Raw genomic sequence first — 26,786 nt, 5'->3', positions numbered from 1 at the left:
CAAGTTACTGGAACTTCGTGATGAACTATAATATGCAAGGGATGACGAAAACGATTCCCCGAGCTCTTAGCGATGCTGAAATCAGCGAAGGTAGAAATCAAGAAAAGCATCAAGTGTTGTTGGCTGACAAGACCACTAGTTTCAAGTAAAAGGGCAAGGGAAAGAAAGGGAACTTCAAGAAGAATGGCAAGCAAGTTGCCACTCCCATGAAGAAGCCCAAAGCTAGACCCAAGCCTGGAACTGAGTGCTTCTACTACAAAGGAAATAGTCACTGGAAGTGGAACTACCCTAGATACTTGGCGGATAAGAAGGATGGCAAAGTAAACAAAAGTATATTTGATATACATGTTATTGATGTGTACTTTACTAGTGTTTATAGCAACCCCTCAGTATTTGATACTGGTTTAGTTGCTAAGAGTAGTAACTAAAAACATGAGTTGTAGAATGAACACAGACTAGTTATGGGAAAAGTGACTATGAGTGTTGGAAATGATTCCAAGGTTGATAAGATCACCACCGCACACTCCCTCTACCTTCGAGATTAGTGTTGGACCAAAATAAATGTTATTTGGTGTTTGCGTTGAGCATGAATATGATTGGATCATGTTTATTGCAATACAGTTATTCATTTAAGTCAAAGAATAATTGTTGTTCTATTTACATGAATAAAACCTTCTATGGTCATACACTTAATATAAATGGTTTATTGAAACTCGATCGTAATGATACAGATATTCATAATATTGATGCCAAAAGATGCAAAGTTGATAATGATAGTGCAACATATTTGTGGCACCGCCGTTTAGGTCATATTGGTGTAAAGCGCATGAAGAAACTGCATGATGGTGGGCTTTTGGAATCACTTGATTATGAATCACTTTATGCTTGCAAACCATGCCTCATGGGCAAGATGACTAAGACTCCGTTCTATGGAACAATGGAGCGAGCAACTGACTTATTGTAAATAATACATACTGATGTATGCGATCCGATGAGTGTTGAGGCTCGCGGCAGATATCGTTATTTTCTGACCTTCAAAGATGATTTGAGCAGATATGGGTATATCTACTTGATGAAACATAGGTCTGAAACATTTGAAAAGTTCAAAGAATTTCAGAGTGAAGTGGAAAATCATCGTAACAAGAAAATAAAGTTTCTACGATCTGACCGCGGAGACAAATATTTGAGTTACGAGTTTGGTCTTCATTTGAAACAATGTGGAATAGTTTCGCAACTCACGCCACCTGGAACACCTCAGCGTAATGGTGTGTCCGAATGTCATAACCGTACTTTATTAGATATGGTGCGATCTATGATGTCTCTTACCGATTTATCACTATCGTTTTGGGGTTATGCATTAGAGACAACTGCATTCACGTTAAATAGGGCACCATCTAAACCCGTTGGGATGACACCATATGAACTGTGGTTTGGCAAGAAACCTAAGCTGTCGTTTCTTAAAGTTTGGGGTTGCGATGCTTATGTGAAAAAGTTTCAGCCTGATAAGCTCAAACACAAATCGGAGAAGTGCGTCTTCATAGGATACCCAAAAGAGACTGTTGGGTACACCTTCTATCACAGATCCGAAGGCAAGATCTTTGTTGCTAAGAATGGATCCTTTCTAGAGAAGGAGTTTCGCTCGAAAGAAGTGAGTGGGAGGAAAGTAGAACTTGATGAGGTAATTGTACCTGCTCCCTTATTGGAAAGTAGTTCATTATAAAAATCAATTCCAGTGATTCCTACAGCAATTAGTGAGGAAGCTAATGACGATGATCATGAAACTTCTGATCAAGTTACTACCGAACCTCGTAGGTCAACCAGAGTAAGATCCGCACCAGAGTGGTATGGTAATCCTGTTCTGGAAGTCATGTTACTTGACCATGACGAACCTACGAACTATGAGGAAGCGATGATGAGCCCAGATTCCGCGAAATGGCTTGAGGCGATGAAATCTGAGATGGGATCCATGTATGAGAACAAAGTATGGACTTTGGTTGACTTGCCCGATGATCGGCAAGCCATAGAGAATAAGTGGATCTTCAAGAAGAAGACTGACGCTGACGGTAATGTTACTGACAAAGAAGACTGATGCGCACCAGTGTACTACAGTTTAACCGTTTGTCTAGTAATTGACAAAGTTCTCTAGTCACAATCACCAAGTTACTAGAACTTAGTGATAAACTGTAATATGCAAGGGATGACGAAAACGATTCCCGAGCTCTTCATGATGCTGAAATCAATGAAGGTAGAAATCAAGAAAAGCATCAAATGTTGATGGTTGACAAGACCACTAGTTTCAAGTAAAAGGGCAAGGGAAAGAAAGGGAACTTCAAGAAGAATGGCAAGCAAGTTGCCACTCACATGAAGAAGCCCAAAGCTAGACCCAAGCCTAAAACTGAGTGCTTATACTGCAAAGGAAATGGTCACTGGAAGTGGAACTGCCCTAGATACTTGGCGGATAAGAAGGATGGCAAAGTGAACAAAGGTATATTTGATATACATGTTATTGATGTGTACTTTACTAGTGTTTGTAGCAACCCCTCGGTATTTGATACTGGTTCAGCTGCTAAGAGTAGTAACTTGAAATGGGAGTTGCAAAATAAGAGACTAGTTAAGGGCGAGGTGATGATGTGAGTTGGAAGTGATTCCAAGGTTGATAAGATCACCATCGCACACTCCCTTTACCTTCGGGATTAGTGTTAAACCTAAAATAAACGTTATTTGGTGTTTGCGTTGAGCATGAATATGATTGGATCATGTTTATTGCAATACGGTTATTCATTTAAGTCAAAGAATAATTGATGTTCTATTTACATGAATACAACCTTCTATGGTCATACACTCAATATAAATGGTTTATTGAATCTCGATCGTAGTGAGACACATATTCATAATAGTGAAGCCAAAAGATGCAAAGTTAATAATGATAGTGCAACTTATATGTGGCATTGCCATTTAGGTCATATTGGTGTAAAGCGCATGAAGAAACTCCATGCTGATGGACTTTTGGAATCACTTGATTATGAGATGTTCAGTGCGGCATGCTTTACATCTTAGAATCGGGGCTCCAAAAGCGTTTTGAGCAACACGGAGCATATGAGATGTTCCAAGAGCTGAAAATGGTTTTCCAAGCTCATGCCCGGGTCGAGAGATATGAAGTCTCCGACAAGTTCTAAAGTTGCAAGATGGAGGAAAACAGTTCTGTCAGCGAACATATACTCAAAATGTCTGGGTTGCACAACCGCTTGTCTCAGCTGGGAGTTAATCTTCCAGATGACTCAGTCATTGACAGGATCCTCTAGTCGCTTCCACCTAGCTACAAGAGCTTTGTATGCAAGGGATGGAGAAGTCCATTCCTGAGTTATATTAGATGCTGAAATCAGCGGAGGTGGAGATCAAAAAGGAAAATCAAGTGTTGATGGTGAATAAGACCACTATTTTCAAGAAAGGTAGGGGTAAGAAGAACTTCAAGAAGGACGGCAAGGGAGTTAGCGCGCCCGGTAAGTCAGTTGTCGGGAAAAAGCCAAAGAATGGACCCAAGCATGAGACTGAGTGCTTTTATTGCAAGGGAAATGGTCACTGGAAGCGGAACTGCCCCAAGTACTTAGGGATAAGAAGGCCAACAACGCCAAAGGTATATATGATATACATGTTATTGATGTGTACCTTACCAGTGCTTGTAGTAGCTCCTGGGTATTTGATACCGGTGCGGTTGCTCACATTTGTAACTCAAAACAGGAGCTGTGGAATAAGCAGAGACTGGCTAAGGACGAGGTGATGATGCGCGTCGAGAATGGTTCCAAGGTCGATGTGATCGTCGTCGGCACGCTACCTCTACATCTACCTTCGGGATTAGTTTTAAACCTCAATAATTGTTATTTAGTGCCAGCTTTGAGCATGAACATTGTATCTGGATCTCGTTTAATGCGAGATGGCTACTCATTTAAATCCGAGAATAATGGTTGTTCTATTTATATGAGAGATATGTTTTATGGTCACGCCCCGCTGGTAAATGGTTTATTTTTATTGAATCTCGAACGTGATGTTACACATATTCATAGTGTGAATGCCAAAAGATGTAAGGTTGATAATGATAGTCCCACATACTTGTGGCACTGCCGCCTTGGTCACATTGTTGTCAAACGCATGAAGAAACTCCATGCAGATGGACTTTTGGAGTTTCTTGATTATGAATCATTTGACACGCGTGAACCTTGCCCAATGGGCAAAATGACCAAGACTCCATTCTCCGGAACAATGGAGCGAGCAACCAACTTGTTGGAAATAATACATACTCATGTATGCGGTCCAATGAGCGTTGAGGCTCGCAGTGGCTATCGTTATGTTCTCACCCTCACTGATGACTTAAGTAGATATCGGCATGTCTACTTAATCAAACACAAGTCTGAGACCTTTGAGAAGTTCAAGGAATTTCAGAGTGAGGTAGAGAATCAACGTGACAGGAACATAAAGTTCTTACGATCAGATCGTGGAGGAGAATATTTGAGTCACGATGGCACGCACTTAAGGAAATGTGGAATTGTTTCACAACTCACGCCGCCTGGAACACCTCAGCGTAATGGTGTGTCCGAACATCGTAATCGCACTCTATTGGATATGGTGCGATCTATGATGTCTCTTACCGATCTACCGCTATCATTTTGGGGTTATGCTTTAGAGACTGTCGCATTCACTTTAAATAGGGCACCGTCTAAATCCGTTGAGACGACACCGTATGAATTATGGTTTGGAAAGAAACCTAAGCTGTCATTTCTGAAAGTTTGGGGATGCGATGCTTAGTCAAGACACTTCAACCTGAAAAGCTCGAACCCAAATCGGAAAAATGCGTCTACATAGGATACCCTAAGGAAACTATTGGGTATACATTCTACCTCAGATCTGAAGGCAAGATCTTTGTTGCCAAGAATGGATCCTTTCTAGAGAAAGAGTTTCTCTCGAAAGAAGTAAGTGGGAGGAAGGTAGAACTTGACGAAGTACCCCCTCTTGAACCGGAGAGTAGCGCAGCTCAGGAAGATGTTTATGTGGTGCCTGCAGCGACTAGAGAGGAAGTTAATGATGATGATCATGAAACTTCGGATCAAGTTGCTACTGAACTTCATAGGTCCACGAGGACACGTTTAGCACCAGAGTGGTACAGCAACCCTGTCCTGGAAATCATGTTGTTAGACAATGGTGAACCTTCGAACTATGAAGAAGCGATGGCGGGCCCGGATTCCAACAAATGGCTTGAAGCCATGAAATCCGAGATAGGATCCATGTATGAGAACAAAGTATGGACTTTGGTGGACTTGCCCGATGATCGGCGAGCCATAGAGAATAAGTGGATCTTTAAGAAGAAGACTGACGCAGATGGTAATGTGACCGTCTATAAGGCTCGGCTTGTCGCTAAGGGTTATCGACAAGTTGAAGGGGTTGACTACAACGAGACCTTCTCCCCCGTAGGGAAGCTGGAGTCCGTCTGAATCATGTTAGCAATTTCCGCATTCTATGATTATGAGATCTGGCAAATGGACATCAAAACGGCATTTCTTAACGGTTTCCTTAAGGAAGAATTTATATGATGCAGCCGGAAGGTTTTGTCGATCCTAAGAATGCTGACAAGGTATGCAAGCTCCAACGCTCCATCTATGGGCTGGTGCAAGCATCTTGGAGTTGGAACATTCGCTTTGATGAAATGATCAAAGCGTTTGGGTTTATATAGATTTATGGAGAAGCCTGTATTTACAAGAAACTGAGTGGGAGCTCTGTAGCATTTCTCATATTATATGTGGATGAAATACTATTGATGGGAAATGATATAGAACTTTTGGAAAGCATAAAGGCCTACTTGAATAAGTGTTTTTCAATGAAGGGCCTTGGAGAAGCTGCTTACATATTAGGCATCAAGATCTATAGAGATAGATCGAGACGCCTCATTGGTCTTTCAGAAAGCACATATCTTGACAAGATATTGAAGAAGTTCAATATGGATCTGTCACATCCCTAGTTCTGACAATGCCTAGTGCTAGCATCTGGTGTTGCATCATGTTTACTTTTCACAGAAAGTTGAAATGGGGATGACAGAACCCCCAGCACCCCCCTGAAACCAACTAGGGTTTACTAAAATTATTTTCAATGAACCTGAAATGCCCTTCTAAAATGTTCATCATCTTTGCCTTGGTCTTAAACCTCTGACAAAAATGGTGCACAATTTTCTAGGTCATCCTAAGGTCACTGGATTAAATCATATGTTAATTGCATTTGGGCATTTAAATGCTATAAAATATTTTAAATGTCCAAATAATCCTAAACTGAAATGTTCCATGTTGGTTATATGCTAAACAGTGGGCATGAGCAGTTTGGTGATTTTTGAAAGTGCCTAAACATTTTTAGAAAAGCCACAAACCTGCAGAAATAAAAGAAAACAGAAAATAAAAGGAAAAGCATTTACCTGGCCAACTTACCTGGCAGGCCCACCTGGCGGCCCAGCTGTGCTGGCCCATGGCCAGTCAGCTGCGTCCTCTCGCCAGGCAGGCAGAGAGGTGAGCGCCGACGTGCCCGAGCTCGCCATGGCGCCACCTGCTTGCCGCTTCGCCCCTGGACGCGCTGGTCGACCTCCACGTCGCCCCCTCGACCGCCTGGACACGCTCACTCTCCCCCAACGCCTCTCCCTCGCTCCCCTCCGCCATGGCCGACGCAGCCGCAACCACCTCGCCGTCGTAGACGTGGCCACCGCCGTCTCTGCATCGCCTCGCCGTGTCCAACAGCTCCGCCGTCGTCCTCTCCATCGAGCAGGCCGAGCCCCGAGCGCTCGCTTGCCCCGAGGCCACTACATCAACCTCGCCCGACTCCGCCACCGCCGGAGATCCCCTTCGCTGTCACCGCTGCAGCAGCTCGTCCCGGACCGCGCCGCCTAGCTCATCGTGTTCACCGTGAGCTTCTGCCCCTTCCCATCCCTCTCGTTCTCACTGCCATCCACCGCTTTGACCGCAACGAGCTTCACCGCACGCGCCGCCGCCTGAGTTCGTCGCCGACGATGCTCCGGCCACCCAACGGGCACACCACCATATCCAGTGACTTCACAACACCACGTAGACCACGTAGGAGCCGGCCTTGAGCCTCCAAGATCACCACAGCGATGAGTTCGACCTTACCCGAACTCCGGTAGCCGCACAGCTTGTCGCCGGCGTTGTTTCCGGCGACCCCGAGCTCCACCTCCACCACCAATCGACGCGGCTTGCTCCCAGCTGCTCATAGGTAGTCTCCGCCGTCCATTTGGTCGTCGGAGGACAAAACCCGCACTACCCCGCCGCGTTTGGCCTCGCCGGCGGCTAAACGCAAGCACGTTAGCCCTAGTTGACCAGGGGTTTGACCTCCCCTGGCTCATTGACAGGTGGGGCCGCCCTGCTAACTAACCTAGATTAGGGTTAACTAAACCTAGCTAGTTTAGTTTAGCTACTGACACGCGGGACCCACTGGTCAGTTTGACCCGGGCTGCCCCGTTGACTCGCTTACGTCATGCTGACGCAGTAATGCATTTTCTGGAATTAGTTTATTTCTAAATAATTAGAAAATCTAGAAAATTGCCTAAACTTCTAAAAATCATAGTAATTCAACCGTAGCTCCAAATCAAATAATTTATATATGAAAAATGATCAGAAAAATCCAATATATCCATTGGCACTGGTTTCATGCATGACAAAGCAACTTAACCTTGCTGTTCATATCAAAACATGATAATGCACTTTATAAATTCATAGTTTGAGTTAGAATTTGAATCTTTAGTTCAAATAAGCTCAAACCCTTCTGTTCTTAGCTGCACTAGCTCAAATCATAGCATATTGACATGTCATGATCATGCATCATATTGTGCATTGCATTGATTGCGTTCCCTCTTGTTTGCCGGTGGTTGTTCCCCCTCGGCAGACGTATGTTCCGACGATGAGTTCGATGACACCGATGAAGAGCTATATTATCTTCAGAAGTGCCAGGCAAGCAAAACCCCCTTGTTCATTCCGATACAATCCCACTCACTCGCTCCTGCTCTCTTTTACTGCCTTAGGACAACAACGATTCAACTGTTACATGCTGCGGTAGTTGAACCCCTTTCCTCTGCATGACCTGTCATTGCCACAGTAAATAGATGAAACCCACTAGCATGAGTAGGAATTGTTTGAGCCCTGATCTGCCTACTCATTCATGTTTGTTTGTCATGCCTGCTACTGCTTAGAGTTGAGTCAGGTCTGATTCATCGGGGATGAATTGGAATGTTGTGAACATGTCCTACTGTGTGAGCTAAGTGTGTGAACACGATTTCGTAAAGGTAGCGGTGAGAGGCCATGTAGGAGTACATGGTGGGTTGTCTCATTGAAACCGTCCTCAGGAACTGAGTTCTGTGTTTGTGATCCATGAAACAGCTACTGCCACACGTTGGGCCCTAAAATATGACCCCGCTCAACTTCTTAACCACCCTAGTCCTTTGTCCAAGAGTTGCAAGTAGTTTCTGGTGTTTGTAGTATGCTGGAGGCCGTGTGCAGCGCTGACCCGAGGGGTGGGCTGTGATGTGGTAGGCACGTGGCCGGGTATGCCGGGCGCCCGTTTCGTGTCGCGGAAGCCTGTACACATTGTTCGGGGCCGTATGGAAACCTCGGCCGGACTCCCTGCGGATGGAACCTGGATAGGCGATAAACCTGGACTAGAGACTTGAGTGTTTAGGTAGGTCGTGGTCTACACCCACGTCGGCTTTCACTTGAAGTCTGCCGAGCACATGTCGTGTGCAGACGCTAAGTGGTGCAAACATGTGTGACGAATACACCCCTGCAGGGTTATAAATGATCTATTCGAATAGCCGCGTCCGCGGTAAAGGACTTCTGGGTTGCCTATAACAGTTCATAGATAACTTGAAGTGGATACTCTAAAATACGCAAGATAAATGTGAGTGCTATGGATGGGTTCTCGTAGGGAGACGGGAGCGGATCCGTAGTGGTGTATTGATATGGTGAATATATGGACTCGTGTGCGCCACCTCAAAAGAGTTACTTGCAGTTGTAGTTTAGGATAGCCACCGAGTCAAAGCTGGCTTGCTGCAGTTAAACTCCACCACCCCCTTTGTTGATACCGATGCATATGTAGCTAGATCTGATGTAAGTCTTGCTGGGTACATTTGTGTTTTCTTAATTTATGTTTTGCAGAGAGACTTCAGCCTCGCTAGTAGTTCCACATGGACTTCGACGTTTAGCTTGTTACCTCAGCTACGATCTTGTGCCCTCGGCGGGATCTTGTAGATAGTCAGGCTTCTAAGCCTTTTTCATTTGTAGTTGTCTGTAATCAGACATGTTTAAGCTTCCGCTTGTGCTATTGCTTGTATAACTTGAATGTTGGGTCATGAGACCCATGTTTGTAATATCTCGCTCCTCGGAGCCTATTGAATAAATACTTTGAGTCGTAGAGTCATGTTGTGATGCCATGTTGTATTTACACATATCGAGCATATTGTGTGTATGATTGAAATCCTTGGTATGTGTAGGATCCGACAACCTAGTTGTCCATCCTTGGTAGCCTCTCTTATGGGGAAATGTAGTCCGGTGCTTCCACTGCGCCATGGTAGTCTGCTACAGCCCGGTTTACCGGAGTCCTGTTAGCCCAATTGCTACTGCTCCAGAACACTTAGACTGGCAGGCATGTGTCCTTCTTCGATCCTGTGTCTGTCCCTTCGGGGAAATGTCACGCGGTGTCTTTCGGAGTCCTGTTAGCCTACTACAGCCCGGAGTCCCGGAGTCTTGCTAGCCCAGTTGCTACAGCCTGAATTCACTCGTTGATGACCGACACGTTCGTTGCTGGGTCATGTATGCCTGTCCCTGTAAGTTAGTGCCACTTTGGGTTTACGACTAGTCATGTCGGCCCGGGTTCTCTGTCATATGGATGCTAGCGACACTATCATATACGTGAGCCAAAAGGCGCAAACGGTCCCGGGCCAGGTAAGGTGGCACCCGTGGGAATACCGTGCGTGAGGCCGTAAAGTGATATGATGTGTTACATGCTAGATCGGTGTGACTTAGGATCGGGGTCCTGACAGGATTAGTCCAAGAAGGGGTTCTTGCAAGTATTGCAAGGTGTAAGATTGAGCGCAGCTCAACACCCGACCTCGACAGAAGAAAGAGAAAAGATGAGTGCCATCCCCTATGCCTCGGCCATAGGCTCTATTATGTATGCCATGTTGTGTACCAGACCTGATGTGAACCTTGCCATAAGTTTGGTGGGGAGGTACCAAAGTGATCCCAGAATGGAACACTGGTCAAGAATATCCTGAAGTGCGTGAAAAGGACTAAGGATATGTTTCTTGTTGATGGAAGTGCCGAAGAGCTCGTCGTAAAGGGTTGCGTCAATGCTAGCTTCGACACAGATCCGAATGACTCCGAGTCACAAACTGGATACGTGTATATTATGAATGGTGGGGTAGTCAGCTGGTGCAGTTGCAAGCAAAGTGTCGTGGCAGCATCTACATGTGATATTTGTAAAGTACATACAGATCTGAATGTCGCAGATCCGTTGACTAAACCTCTTCCACGAGCAAAACATGATCATCACCAGAACTCTATGGGTGTTCGATTCATCACAATGTAACTAGATTATTGACTCTAGTGCAAGTGGGAGATTGTTGGAAATATGCCCTAGAGGCAATAATAAAATGGTTATTATTATATTTCCTTGTTCATGATAATTGTCTATTGTTCATGCTATAATTGTATTAACCGGAAACCGTAATACATGTGTGAATACATAGACCACAACATGTCCCTAGTGAGCCTTTAGTTGACTAGCTTGTTGATCTATAGATGGTTATGGTTTCCTGACCATGGACATTGGATGTCGTTGATAATGGGATCACATCATTAGGAGAATGATGTGATGGACAAGACCCAATCCTAAGCATAGCACAAGATTGTCTAGTTCGTTTGCTAGAGCTTTTCTAATGTCAAGTATCATTTCCTTAAACCATGAGATTGTTCAACTCCCGAATACCGTAGGAACGCTTTGGGTGTATCAAAAGTCACAGTGTAACTGGGTGACTATAAAGGTGCACTACATGTATCTCCGTAAGTGTTTGTTGGGTTGGCACAAATCGAGACTGGGATTTGTCACTCCGTATGACGGAGAGGTATCTCTGGGCCCACTCGGTAATGCATCATCATAATGAGCTCAATGTGACTAAGGAGTTAGCCACGGGATCATGTGTTACGGAACGAGTAAAGAGACTTGCTGGTAATGAGATTGAACGAGGTATGGGGATACCGACAATCGAATCTCGGGTAAGTAACATACCGACGGACAAAGGGAATTGTATACGAGATTGATTGAATCCCCGACATCGTGGTTCATCCGATGAGATCATCGTGGAACATGTGGGAGCCAATATGGGTATCCAGATCCCGCTATTGGTTATTGGCCGGAGAGATGTTTCGGTCATGTCTGCATGGTTCCCGAACCCGTAGGGTCTACACACTTATGGTTCGGTGACGCTAGAGTTGTAATGGGAAATTGTATGTGGTTACCGAATGTTGTTCGGAGTCCCGGATGAGATCCCAGACATCACGAGGAGTTCCGAAATGGTCCAGAGGTGAAGATTTATATATGGGAAGTCCAGTTTCAGTCGCTAGAATAGTTTCGGGGGTTATCGGTATTATACCGGGACCACCGAATGGTGTCTGGGGTTCAACCGGCTGGGGCCACCTACTCCGGAGGACTTAATTGGCTGAATACGGGTGGGACTAGCTCCTTAGTGGGCTGGTGCGCCCCCAAGGGCCCAAGGCGCCTAGGGTTGGAAAGCCTAGGGGAGGGGGCGCCTCCCACCTGCTTGGGGGCTAGTCTCCCCCTCCTGGCCGCCACCCCCCTCTTGATGCATCTAGTGGGGCCGGCCTCCTCTCCCCTTCACCATATAAATAGAGGGGGGTGGGAGGGCAACCGCACCATTCTCCTGGCACAGCCCCCCCTCTCCAACACCTCCTCCTCCTCCGTAGTGCTTGGCGATGCCCTGCCAAAGAACCACGAGCTCCACTACCACCACGCCGTCGTGCTGCCAGAGTTCTCCCTCAACTTCTCCTCCCCCCTTGCTGGACCAAGAAGGAGGAGACGTCTCCGGGCTGTACGTGTGTGATAACCCACAAGTATAGGGGATCACAACAGTTTGCGAGGGTAGAGTATTCAACCCAAATTTATTGATTCGACAGAAGGGGAGCCAAAGAATATTCTCAAGTATTAGCAGTTGAGTTGTCAATTCAACCACACCTGGATAACTTAATATCTGCAGCAAAGTATTTAGTAGCAAAATAGTATGGAAGTAACGGTAACGATAGCAAAAGTAATATTTTTGGGTTTTGTAGTGATTGTAATAGTAGCAACGGTAAAGTAAATAAGCAAAGAACAATATGTGAAAAGCTCATAGGCATTGGATCGGTGATGGAGAATTATGCCGGATGCGGTTCATCATATAACAGTCATAACATAGGGTGACACAGAACTAGCTCCAATTCATCAATGTAATGTAGGCATGTGTTCCGAATATAGTCATACGTGCTTATGGAAAAGAACTTGCATGACATTTTTTGTCCTACCCTCTCGTGGCAGCGGGGTCCTAGCGGAAACTAAGGGATATTAAGGCTTCCTTTTAATAGAGTACCGGACCAAAGCATTAACACATAGTGAATACATGAACTCCTCAAACTACGGTCATCACCGGGAGTGGTCCCGATTATTGTCACTTCGGGGTTGCCGGATCATAACACATAGTAGGTGACTATAGACTTGCAAGATAGGATCAAGAACTCACATATATTCAGGAAAACATAATAGGTTCAGATCTGAAATCATGGCACTCGGGCCCTAGTGACAAGCATTAAGCATAGAAAAGTCATAGCAACATCAATCTCAGAACATAGTGGATACTAGGGATAAAACCCTAACAAAACTAACTCAATTACATGATAAATCTCATCCAACCCATCACCGTCCAGCAAGCCTACGATGGAATTACTCACGCACGGCGGTGAGCATCATGAAATTGGTGAATGAGGATGGTTGATGATGACGACGGCGACGGATTCCCCTCTCCGGAGCCCCAAACGGACTCCAGATCAGCCCTCCTGAGAGGTTTTAGGGCTTGGCGGCGGCTCCGTATCGTAAAACGTGATGAATCCTTCTCTCTGATTTTTTTTCTCCCTGAACACGAATATATGGAGTTGGAGTTGAGGTCGGTGGAGCAATAGGGGGCCCACGAGGTAGGGGGCGCGCCCAGGGGGGCAGGCACGCCCCCACCCTCATGGACAGGTGGTGGCCCCCCTGACGTGGATTCTTCTTCCAGTATTTTTAATGTTTTCCAAAAATAAGTTCCGTGGAGTTTCAGGTCATTCTGAGAACTTTCGTTTCTGCACATAAATAACACCATGGCAATTCTGCTGAAAACAGCGTCAGTCCAGGTTAGCTCCATTCAAATCATGCAAGTTAGAGTCCAAAACAAGGGCAAAAGTGTTTGGAAAAGTAGATACGACGGAGACGTATCAACTCCCCCAAGCTTAAACCTTTGCTTGTCCTCAAGCAATTCAGTTGACAAACTGAAAGTGATAAAGAAAAACTTTTACAAACTCTGTTTGCTCTTGTTGTTGTAAATATGTAAAGCCAGCATTCAAGTTTTCAGCAAAGATTATGACTAACCACATTCACAATAACACTTAGGTCTCATGTTTACTCATATCAATGACATAATTAACTAGCGAGCAATAATAATAAATCTCGGATGACAACACTTTCTCAAAACAATCATAATATGATATAACAAGATGGTATCTCGCTAGCCCTTTCTGAGACCGCAAAACATAAATGCAGAGCACCTTTAAAGATCAAGGACTGACTAAACATTGTAATTCATGATAAAAGAGATCCAGTCATAGTCATACCCAATATAAATAAATAGTAATGCATGCAAATGACAGCGGTGCTCTCCAGCTGGTGCTTTTTAATAAGAGGGTGATGACTCAACATGAAAGTAAATAGATAGGCCCTTCACAGAGGGAAGCAGTGATTTGTAGAGGTGCCAGAGCTCGATTTTAAAGCAGAGATAAATAATATTTTGAGCGGCATACTTTCATTGTCAACATAACAACCAAGAGATGGCGATATCTTCCATGCTACACACATTATAGGCGGTTCCCAAACAGAATGGTAAACTTTGTACTCCCCCTCCACCACAAGCATCAATCCATGGCTTGCTCGAAACAACGAGTGCCTCCAACTAACAACAGTCCCAGGGGGAGTTTTGTTTGCAATTATTTTGATTTAGTTTGCATAAAGCATGGGACTGAGCAACCCTGTGACCAGCCATTTTCTCGTGAGTGAGGAACGGAGTCCACTCCTCTTGAGAATAACCCGCCTAGCATGGAAGATACGGACAACCCTAGTTGATACATGAGCTATTCGAGCATACAAAACAGAATTTCATTTGAAGGTTTAGAGTTTGGCACATACAAATTTACTTGGAACGGCAGGTAGATACCGCATATAGAAAGGTATAGTGGACTCATATGGAATAACTTTGGGGTTTAAGGGATTGGATGCACAAGCAGTATTCCCGCTTAGTACAAGTGAAGGCTAGCAAAAGACTGGGAAGCGACCAACTAGAGAGCGACAACAGTCATGAACATGCATTAAAATTAATAAACATTGAGTAGAAGCATGAGTAGGATATAATCCACCATGAACATAAATATCGTGAAGGCTATGTTGATTTGTTTCAACTACATGCGTGAACATGTGCCAAGTCTATTCACTTAAACCATTCAAAGGAGGATACCACCCCACTATACCACATCACAACCATTTTAATAGCATGTTGGCACGCAAGGTAAACCATTATAACTCATAGCTAATCAAGCATGGCACGAGCAACTATAATCTCTAATTGTCATTGCAAACATGTTTATTCATAATAGGCTGAATCAGGAACGATGAACTAATCATATTTACAAAAACAAGAGAGGTCGAGTTCATACCAGCTTCTCTCATCTCAATCAGTCCATCATATATTGTCATAATTGCCTTTCACTTGCACGACCGAACGATGTGAATAATAATAATAGTGCACGTGCATTGGACTATGCTGGAATCTACGAGCATTCAATTCAAAGGAGAAGACAAGGTAATATGGGCGCTTGGTTAAATCAACAGTAATGCATATCAGATCCACTTCAACAATTTAATTATGGTCTTCTCCTATCGACCCCCAAAGAAAAGAAAAGAAATAAAATTATTTACACGGGAAAGCTCCCAACAAGCAAAAGAAGAACGGGAAATATTTTTGGGTTTTCTTTTAATTATTACTACTACAGCAAGAAAAGTAAACTAACTAAAAGCTACACTAATTTTTTTGGTTTTCTTAAGGTTTATTAAACACACAAGAAGAAAGCAAGAAAAAGGAAAATAAACTAGCATGGATATTACAGTGAAAGAGTATGAGCACCGACAACTAGCAATGAGTGTGTGAACATGAATGTAATGTCGGTGAGAAATACGTACTCCCCCAAGCTTAGGCTTTTAGCCTAAGTTGGTTTATTGCCAAGGATGGCCTGGCGGATATCCATAGTTGTAGTTGGGGTCGTACTGAGATGAAGAAGACTCTGATTTCCACTGGTTGGCAATCATCTCCGGATCCCACTGGTAATTAGACTGTCGTGGAGGATCAAATTGTGGTTCCGGCTCTAGCTCTGTGGCTGATGTAGGGTTCCGGTACGCGTGAATGGCCGCCAGCGGAACGAGATACGGGCCTGCAGATAAATCAAACAAGGAAGGAGCAGGCAAGGTAATAGTCTCAGGGTGATGTTTATCAAAGAACAATTTGTATTTAAGCGCCCCTTCCCTATTCTTTTCACAATAAAGTCATGCGCTACCATGCTCTTATAATCTAAATAAACCATAGGCAGCAATTTTTCTTCTTTTTCATAGTGCCTAATAGGTATGTTATAGTATGCAGCAAGGCGTGAAGCATAAACACCTCCAAAGATGGGCCCCTTTGTACGGTTCAGACTTAACCGTTTTGCAATAATACCGCCCATACTAACAGAGTCATCACAGAATAAACCATGGAACAAAATAATAATATCAGGAACACTAAGTTTCCACAGTTTCCGCGACCAATTAAGCAACGACTAGCAAATATAGCAAAGTAGCGTAAAACAGGAAAATGTATGCTAGTGATTCTTGCATCGGAAACCTTCCTAGTTTCCCCTACAGTAATAGTGTCAATAAACCCGTCCATATCTTTACGATGTGGTTCCTCTAAGATACCCTCGAAAGGTATTTTGCAAACCTTGCAAAATTCATCTAGTGACATCTTCTTCACCACATCATATAAATGAAACTCTACTGAAGGAGGTGATTCCTTAGGATAATAGTAGAAGTTTTGCACAAAAGTATTGGTGAGTAAGAGATACTGTTCGCGTTGGTCACGGAGGAAGTCGGTGAGGCCTGCATTCTCAGCCAATTCAGAAAAATCATCATAAATCCCGGCTGCTCTCAAGAAATCATCACAAGGCCATTCACACGGCCGAACCTCCGCGGTGCGAGGCAAATTATATTTGGGCCTCTCTGCTTCCTCACTTTGCTTTTCCTTCGAGCTTCGGCTCGATGAGCCCCTCAAAAATCTCTTCATTATTTTCTAAAAAATTCTGAAATTTTTAGTAACTTCAAACAAAAGTGAACCAAGCTCAACAAAATTGATAGAAACTACTCCTACAAGTGCCTAGAGACTATATCATGCATTAGAACTACTTGGAACCATATAAATTTGACATGCAAGCTCAAGAACATGGTCACATAGGCAGCACAAATTTGTAATGAATAAAGCACTAGAACAAAAACTAATTGGACCAATGGAGGAGTCACATGCCAAGGAACAATCTCCCAAAGCAGTTTTGTGAGAGGTGCTTTGAGCAAGGAGATCGAAAATCGCAGCAACATGAGCTAGAACTCGTGCTTGAGATGGATGGTGATTTTTTTGGGAGGAAGAAGAAGTGTGTGGGTGCAGGAATAAGTGGAGGGGAGCCACCATGGGCCCACGAGGCAGGGGGCGCGCCCTGTAGGGGTGGGTGCGCCCTGGACCCTCGTGGCCAGGTGCTTGCTCCCCCTGTTGTGTTCTCAGTGCCAGATATTCTCAAATATTCCAGAAAAAATCATATTAAATTGGCAGGGCATTTGGAGAACTTTTATTTCCAGGGTATTTTTATATTGAACGGACAATTCAGAAACAGACAGAAAAATACTATTTTTACTTTATTTCAACTAAATAACAGAAAGTAGAAAGAGGGTAAAGAAGGTTGTGCTTTCTAACTTCAGCCATCTCATGCTCATCAAAAGGAATCCACTAACAAGGTTGATCAAGTCTTGTTAACAAACTCATTCCGACTAACATGGAACCGGAGAAATTTCGAATAACACTATATTACCTCAACGGGGATATGCACATCCCCAATAATAAGAATATCATATTTCTTCTTGACAGTAGGTAGAGGAAATTCAAAACCTCCAAAAATAATTGATGGAATTTTTCCAATAGAATTGATACTGTGGACTTGAGGTTGTTTCCTCGGAAAGTGTACCGTATGCTCATTACCATTAACATGAAAAGTGACATTGCCCTTGTTGCAATCAATAACAGCCCCTGCAGTATTCAAGAAAGGTCTTCCAAGAATAATAGACATACTATCGTCCTCGGGAATATCAATGATAACAAAGTCCGTTAAAATAGTAACGTTTGCAACCACAACAGGCACATCCTCACACATACCAACAGGTATAGCAGTTGATTTATCAGCCATTTGCAAAGATATTTCAGTAGGTGTCAACTTATTCAAATCAAGTCTATGATATAAAGAGAGAGGCATAACACTAACACCAGCTCCAAGATCACATAAAACGGTTTTAACATAATTTCTTTTAATGGAGCATGGTATAGTTGGTACTCCTGGATCTCCAAGTTTCTTAGGTATTCCACCCTTAAAAGTATAATTAGCAAGCATGGTGGAAATCTCAGCTTCCGGTATTTTTCTTTTATTAGTAACAATTTCTTTCATGTAGTTAGCATAAGGATTCATTTTGAGCATATCAGTTAATCGCATACGCAAAAAGATAGGTCTAATCATTTCAGCAAAGTGCTCAAAATCCTCATCATCCTTTTTCTTGGATGGTTTGGGAGGAAAAGGCATGGGTTTCCGAACACAAGGTTCTCTTTCCTTACCGTGCTTCCTAGCAACAAAGTCTCTCTTATCATAACGTTGATTCTTTGATTGTGGGTTATCAAGATCAACAGCAGGTTCAATTTCTACATCATTATTATTACTAGGTTGAGCATCATCATGAACATCATCATTAACATTATCACTAGGTTCATGTTCGTTACCAGATTGTGTTTCAACATCAGAAATAGAAATATCATTTGGATTCTCAGGTGGTTCAGCAATAGGTTCACTAGAAGCATGCAAAGTCCTATCATTTCTTTTTCTTCTTTTTAGGAGGACTAGGTGCATCAATATTATTTCTCTGAGAATCTTGCTCAATTCTCTTAGGATGTCCTTCAGGATACAAAGGTTCCTGAGTCTTTTTACCAGTTCTAGTAGCCACTCTAACAGCATAGTCATTATTCTTATTATTCATTTCATTGAGCAAATCATTCTGAGCTTTAAGTACTTGTTGTACTTGAGTGGTCACCATAGAAGCATGTTTACTAATGAGTTTAAGTTCACCTTTAACTCTAGACATATAATCACCCAAGTGTTCAAGCATATCAGAATTATATTTCAATTGTCTACCAATATAAGCATTGAAGTTTTATTGTTTAACAATAAAGTTGTCAAATTCATCTAAGCATTGTCTAGCAGACTTATATTGAGGGATATCACCTTCATCAAATCTATAGAGAGAATTTACCTTTACTACCTGTGTCGGGTTATCAAGACCATGTGTTTCTTCAATAGGTGATGAATTAAGACCATATATTTCTTCGACAGGCGGTAAATTAAGACCATGGATTTCTTCAATAGGAGGTAAATTCTTAACATCTTTAGCTTTAATACCTTTTTCTTTCATAGATTTCTTTGCCTCTTGCATATCTTCAGGACTGAGAAATAGAACACCTCTTTTCTTCGGAGTTGGCTTAAGAATAGGTTCAGGAGCTGGCTCAGGAAGTGTCCAATTATTTTCATTTGTCAACACATTATTTAATAGAATTTCAGCTTCATCCGGTGTTCTTTCCTTGAAAACAGAACCAGCACAACTATCCAGGTAATCTCTGGAAGCATCGGTTAGTCCATTATAAAAGATATCAAGTATTTCATTTTTCTTAAGAGGATGATCAGGCAAAGCATTAAGTAATTGGAGAAGCCTCCCCCAAGCTTGTGGGAGACTCTCTTCTTCAATTTGCACAAAATTATATATTTCCCTTAAAGCAGCTTGTTTCTTATGAGCAGGGAAATATTTAGCAGAGAAGTAATAAATCATATCCTGGGGACTACGCACACAACCAGGATCAAGAGAATTAAACCATATCTTAGCATCACCCTTTAATGAGAACGGAAATATTTTAAGGATATATAAGTAGCGAGTTCTCTCATCATTAGTGAATAGGGTGGCTATATCATTTAATTTAGTAAGATGTGCCACAACAGTTTCAGATTCATAGCCATAGAAAGGATCAGATTCAACCAAAGTAATTATATCAGGATCAACGGAGAATTCATAATCCTTATCAGTAACAAAGATAGGTGAAGTAGCATAAGCAGGATCATATTTCATTCTAGCATTCAGAGTTTTTTGTTTAAGCTTAGCTAATAATTTCTTAAGATCACTTCTATCATTGCAAGCAAGAAAGTCTCTTTTAGTTTCTTCATCCATAACATAGCCCTCAGGCACAACAGGAAATTCATATTTATTAGGGGGAGAGTCTTCATCATCACTATCATCAAAATTATCAGTTTCAATAATTTCATTCTCTCTAGCCCTAGCAAGTTGTTCATCAAGAAATTCACCAAGTGGCACAATAGTATCAAGCATAGAAGTAGTTTCATCATAAGTATCATGCATAGCAGAAGTGGCATCATCAATAACATGCGACATATCAGAATTAATAGCCGAAGCAGGTTTAGGTGTCGCAAGCTTACTCAAAACAGAAGGTGAATCAAGTGCAGAGCTAGATGGCAGTTCCGTACCTCCCCTCGTAGTTGAGGGATAAATTTTTGTCTTCTCGTCTTTCAAGTTCCTCATAGTGACCACCAGATATAAATCCCAAGTGACTCAAAGAATAGAGCTATGATCCCCGGCAACGGCGCCAGAAAATGTTCTTGATAACCCACAAGTATAGGGGATCACAACAGTTTTCGAGGGTAGAGTATTCAACCCAAATTTATTGATTCGACACAAGGGGAGCCAAAGAATATTCTCAAGTATCAGCAGTTGAGTTGTCAATTCAACCACACCCGGATAACTTCATATCTGCAGCAAAGTATTTAGAAGCAAAATAGTATGGAAGTAACGGTAACGATAGCAAAAGTAATATTTTTGGGTTTTGTAGTGATTGTAACAATAGCAACGGTAAAGTAAATAAGCAAAGAACAATATGTGAAAAGCTCGTAGGCATTGGATCGATGATGAAGAATTATGCCGGATGTGGTTCATGATGTAACAGTCATAACATAGGGTGACACAGAACTAGCTCCAATTCATCAATGTAATGTAGGCATGTATTCCAAATATAGTCATACGTGCTTATGGAAAAGAACTTGCATGACATCTTTTGTCCTACCCTCCCGTGGCAGCGGGGTCCTAGCGGAAACTAAGGGATATTAAGGCCTCCTTTTAATAGAGTACCGGACCAAAGCATTAACACATAGTGAATACATGAACTCCTCAAACTACGGTCATCACCGGGAGTGGTCCCGATTATTGTCGCTTCGGGGTTGCCGGATCATAACACATAGTAGGTGACTATAGACTTGCAAGATAGGATCAAGAACTCACATATATTCAGGAAAACATAATAGGTTCAGATCTGAAATCATGGCACTCGGGCCCTAGTGACAAGCATTAAGCATAGAAAAGTCATAGCAACATCAATCTTAGAACATAGTGGATACTAGGGATCAAACCCTAACAAAACTAACTCGATTACATGATAAATCTCATCCAACCCATCACCGTCCAGCAAGCCTATGATGGAATTACTCACGCACTATGGTGAGCATCATGAAATTGGTGATGGGGGATGGTTGATGATGACGACGGCGACGGATTCCCCTCTCCAGAGCCCCGACCAGACTCCAGATCAGCCCTCCCGAGAGGTTTTAGGGCTTGGCAGCGGCTCCGTATCATAAAACGCGATGAATCCTTCTCTTTCATTTTTTTCTCCCCGAACACGAATATATGGAGTTGGAGTTGAGGTCGGCGGAGCAATAGGGGGCCCACGAGGCAGGGGGCGCGCCCAGGGGGGGTAGGCGCGCCCCCCACCCTCGTGGGTAGGTGGTGGCCCCCTGACGTGGATTATTCTTCCAGTATTTTTAATGTTTTCCAAAAATAAGTTCCATGGAGTTTCAGGTCATTCCGAGAACTTTTTTTCTGCACATAAATAACACCATGGCAATTCTACTGAAAACAGCGTCACTCCGGGTTAGTTCCATTCAAATCATGCAAGTTAGAGTCCAAAACAAGGGCAAAAGTGTTTGGAAAAGTTGATACGACGGAGACGTATCAGTGTGTTGAACGCGGAGGCGCCGTCCATTCGGCGCTTGGATCAGATCTTCTGCGATTTGATTCGCCGCGAGTACGACTCCATCAACCGCGTTCTTGTAACGCTTCCGCTTAGCGATTTTCAAGGGTATGAAGATGCACTCCCTCTCTCTCGTTGCTAGCTTCTCCTAGATTGATCTTGGTGACACGCGTAGGAATTTTTTTGAATTATTACTACGTTCCCCAACAAACGCATCATCATAATGAGCTAAATGTGACTAAGGAGTTAGTCACGGGATCATGTGTTACGGAACGAGTAAAGAGACTTGCCGGTAACGAGATTGAACAAGGTATAGGGATACCAACGATCGAATCTCGGGCAAGTAACATACTGATGGACAAAGGGGATTGTATACGGGATTGATTGAATCCCCGACATCGTGGTTCATCCGATGAGATCATCGTGGAACATGTGGGAGCCAATATGGGTATCCAGATCCCTCTATTGGTTATTGGCCGGAGAGATGTCTCGGTCATGTCTGCATGGTTCCCGAAGCCGTAGGGTTTATACACTTAAGGTTCGGTGACGCTAGAGTTGTTATGGGAAATTGTATGTGGTTACCGAAAGTTGTTCAGAGTCCCGGATGAGGAGATCCCGAACGTCACGAGGAGTTCCGGAATGGTCCGGAGGTGAAGATTTATATATGGGAAGTCCAGTTTCAGTCGCCGGAATAGTTTGGGGGGTTATCGGTATTGTACCGGGACCACCGAAAGGTGTCCGGGGGTCCACCGGGTGGTGCCACCTGCTCTGGAGGACTTAGTGGGCTGAATACGGGTGGGGACCAGCTCCCTAGTGGGTTGGTGCGCCCCCCTCCCAAGGGCCCAAGGAACCTAGGATTGGAAACCCTAGGAGGAGGGGGCGCCTGCCACCTGCTTGGGGGGCAAGTCTCCCCCTCCTGGCCGCCCCCCCTCTAGATGCATCTAGGGGGGCCGGCCTCCTCTCACCTTCACCCTATAAATAGAGGGGGTGGGAGGGCAGCCGCACCCTTCCCCTGGCGAAGCCCTCCCCCTCTCCAACACCTCCTCCTCCATAGTGCTTGGCGAAGCCCTGCCGGAGAACCACGAGCTCCACCACCACCATGTCGTTGTGCTGCCGGAGTTCTCCTCAACTTCTCCTCCCCCTTGCTAGATCAAGAAGGAGGAGACGTCCCCGAGCTGTACGTATGTTGAACGCGGAGGCGCCGTCCGTTCGGCGCTTGGATCAGATCTTCCGCGATTTGAATCGCCGTGAGTACGACTCCATCAACCGCGTTCTTGTAACGCTTGCGCTCAGCAATCTTCAAGGGTATGAAGATGCACTCCCTCTCTCGTTGCTAGTATCTCCTAGATTGATCTTGGTGACATGTAGGAAAATTTTGAATTATTACTACGGTTCCCAACAGTGGCATCATGAGCTAGGTCTATGCGTAGATTCTATGCACGAGTAGATCACAAGTAGTTGTGGGTGATGATTTGTTCAATTTGCTTACCGTTACTAGTCCTGTCTTGATTCGGCGGCATTGTGGGATGAAGCGGCCCAGACCGACCTTACACGTACTCTTACGTGAGACAAGTTCCACTGATTGACATGCACTTGTTGCATAAGGTGGCTAGTGGGTGTCCGTCTCTCCCACTTTAGTCGAATCGGATTCGATGAAGAGGGTCCTTATGAAGGGTAAATAGCAATTGGCATATCATTGTTGTGGCTTTTTGCTACCTCTTGAGATGTGTTGGTTTCCCATGAAGAGGAAAGGGTGATGCAACAAAGTAGCGTAAGTATTTCCCTCAGTTTTTGAGAACCAAGGTATCAATCCAGTAGGAGACTACACGCAAATCCCCAGTACCTGCACAAACAATCAAGAACCTTGCAACCACCGCGATAAAGGGGTTGTCAATCCCTTCACGGCCACTTGCAAAAGTGAGATCTGATAAAGATAATAAGATAATATTTTTGTGGTATAGATTGGAAAGTAAAGATTGCAAAATAAACGGCGACAGAAATAGCTTGTTGGCGGGAAAATAATATGATGGAAGACAGACCCGGGGCCATAGGTTTCACTAGTGGCTTCTTCAAGATAGCATGATCTACGGTGGGTGAACAAATTACTGTGGAGAAATTGATAGAAAAGCCCATAGTTGTGAGAATATCTAGGCATGATCATGTATATAGGCATCACGTCTGTGACAAGTAGACCAAAACGATTCTGCATCTACTACTATTACTCCACACATCGACCGCTATCCAGCATGCATCTAGAGTATTAAGTTCATAAGAACAGAGTAACGCATTAGGCAAGATGACATGATGTAGAGGGATAAACTCACGCAATATGATATAAACCACATCTTTTTATCCTCGATGGCAACAATACAATACGTGCCTTCCTGCCCCTGATGTCACTCGGAAAGGACACCGCAAGATTGAACCCAAAGCTAAGCACTTCTCCCATTGCAAGAAAGATCAATCTAGTAGGCCAAACCAAATTGATAATTTGAAGAGACTTGCAAAGATATCAAATCATGCATATAAGAATTCAGAGAAGAATCAAATATTTTTCATAGATAATCTTGATCATAAACCCACAATTCATCGGATCTCGACAAACACACCGCAAAAAGAATTACATCGAATAGATCTCCAAGAGAATCGAGGAGAACTTTGTATTGAGATCCAAAGAGAGAGAAGAAGTCATCTAGCTAATAACTATGGACCCGAAGGTCTGTGGTAAACTACTCACACATCATCGGAGAGGCTATGGTGTTGGTGTAGAAGCCCTCCGTGATCGATTCCCCCTCCGGCGGAGTGCAACAAAAGACCACAAGATGGGATCTCACGGGTACAGAAGGTTGTGGTGGTGGAAATAGGGTTTCGTGGTGCTCCTGGATGTTTTCAGGGTATATGATTATATATAGGCGAAAGAAGTAGGTCGGTGGAGCCACGAGGGGCCCACGAAGGTGGAGGGCGCGCTTACCCCCCTGGGCGCGCCCTCCTACCTCGTGGCCGCCTCGTTGCTTCCTTGACGTCCACTCCAAGTTTCCTGGATTGCATTTGTTCCAAAAACGTTCCTCGCGAAGGTTTCATTCCGTTTGGATTCTGTTTGATATCCTTTTCTGCGAAACACTGAAATAGGCAAAAAATAGTAATTTGCACTAGGCCTTCGGTTAATAGGTTAGTCCCAAAAATAATATAAAAGTGCATAATAAAGCCCATTAAACATCCTAAACAGATAATATAATAGCATGGAACAATCAAAAATTATAGATACGTTGGAGACGTATCAAGCATCCCCAAGCTTAATTCCTGCTCGTCCTCGAGTAGGTAAATGATAAAAACAGAATTTTTGATGTGAATTCTACCTAGCATAATTCTCAATGTAATTTTCTTTATTGTGGCATGAATGTTCAGATTCGAAAGATTTTAAGACAAAAGTTTAATATTGACATAAAAATAATAATACTTCAAGCATACTCACAAAGCAATCATGTCTTCTCAAAATAACATGGCCAAAGAAAGTTATCCCTACAAAATCATATAGTCTTTCTATGCTCTATCTTCATCACACAAAATATTTAAATATGCACAACCCCAATGACAAGCCAAGCAATTGTTTCATACTTTTGATGTTCTCAAACTTCTTCAATTTTCACGCAATACATGAGCGTGAGCCATGAACATAACACTATATGTGGAATAGAATGGTGGTTGTGGAGAAGACAAAAAAGGAGAAGATAGTCTCACATCAACTAGGCGTATCAACGGGCTATGGAGATGCCCATCAATAGATATCAATGTGAGTGAGTAGGGATTTCCATGCAACGGATGCAGTAGAGCTATAAGTGTATGAAAGCTCAACAAAAGAAACTAAGTGGGTGTGCATCCAACTTTCTTGCTCACGAAGACCTAGGGCATTTTGAGGAAGCCCATCATTGGAATATACAAGCCAAGTTCTATAATGTAAAATTCCCACTAGTATATGAAACTGACAACATAGGAGACTCTCTATCATGAAGATCACGGTGCTACTTTGAAGCACAAGTGTGGTAAAAGGAAAGTAACATTGTCCCTTCTCTCTTTTTCTCCCATTTTTTTTGTTTAGGCCTTTATCTCCTTTTTTTATGGCCTCTTTTTTTCGTGCGGAGTCTCATCCCGACTTGTGGGGGAATCATAGTCTCCATCATCCTTTCCTCACTTGGGACAATGCTCTAATAATGATGATCATCACACTTTTATTTACTTACAACTCAATACTTAGAACAAAATATGACTCTATGTGATTGCCTCCGGCGGTGTACCGGAATATACAATGAATCAAGAGTGACATGTATGAAAATCATGAATGGTGGCTTTGCCACAAATACGATGTCAACTACATGATCATGCAAAGCAATATGACAATGATGGAGCGTGCCATAATAAACGGAACGGTGGAAAGTTGCATGGCAATATATCTCGGAATGGCGATGGAAATGCCATAATAGGTAGGTATGGTGGCTGTTTTGATCAAGGTATATGGTGGGTGTATGATACCGGCGAAAGGTGCGCGGTATTAGAGAGGCTAGCAATGGTGGAAGGATGAGAGTGCGTATAATCCATGAACTCAACATTTGTCATAAAGAACTCACATACTTATTGCAAAAATCTATTAGTTATCGAAACAAAGTACTACGCGCATGCTCCTAGGGGGATAGATTGGTAGGAAAAGACCATCGCTCGACCCCGACCGCCACTCATAAGGAAGACAATCAATAAATAAATCATGCTCCGACTTCATCACATAACGGTTCACTATACGTGCATGTTACGCGAATCACAAACTTTAACACAAGTATTTCTCAAATTCACAATTACTCAACTAGCATGACTCTAATATCACCATCTTCATATCTCAAAACAATCATAAAGAATCAAACTTCTCATAGTATTCAATGCACTTTATATGATAGTTTTTATTATACCTATCTTGGATGCTCATCACATTAGGACTAAT

The sequence above is a fragment of the Triticum aestivum genome, chromosome 2D, assembly GCF_018294505.1.
Source record: "Triticum aestivum cultivar Chinese Spring chromosome 2D, IWGSC CS RefSeq v2.1, whole genome shotgun sequence".
Taxonomy (NCBI): Eukaryota; Viridiplantae; Streptophyta; class Magnoliopsida; order Poales; family Poaceae; genus Triticum; species Triticum aestivum.
This window is presented reverse-complemented; position numbering follows the sequence as displayed.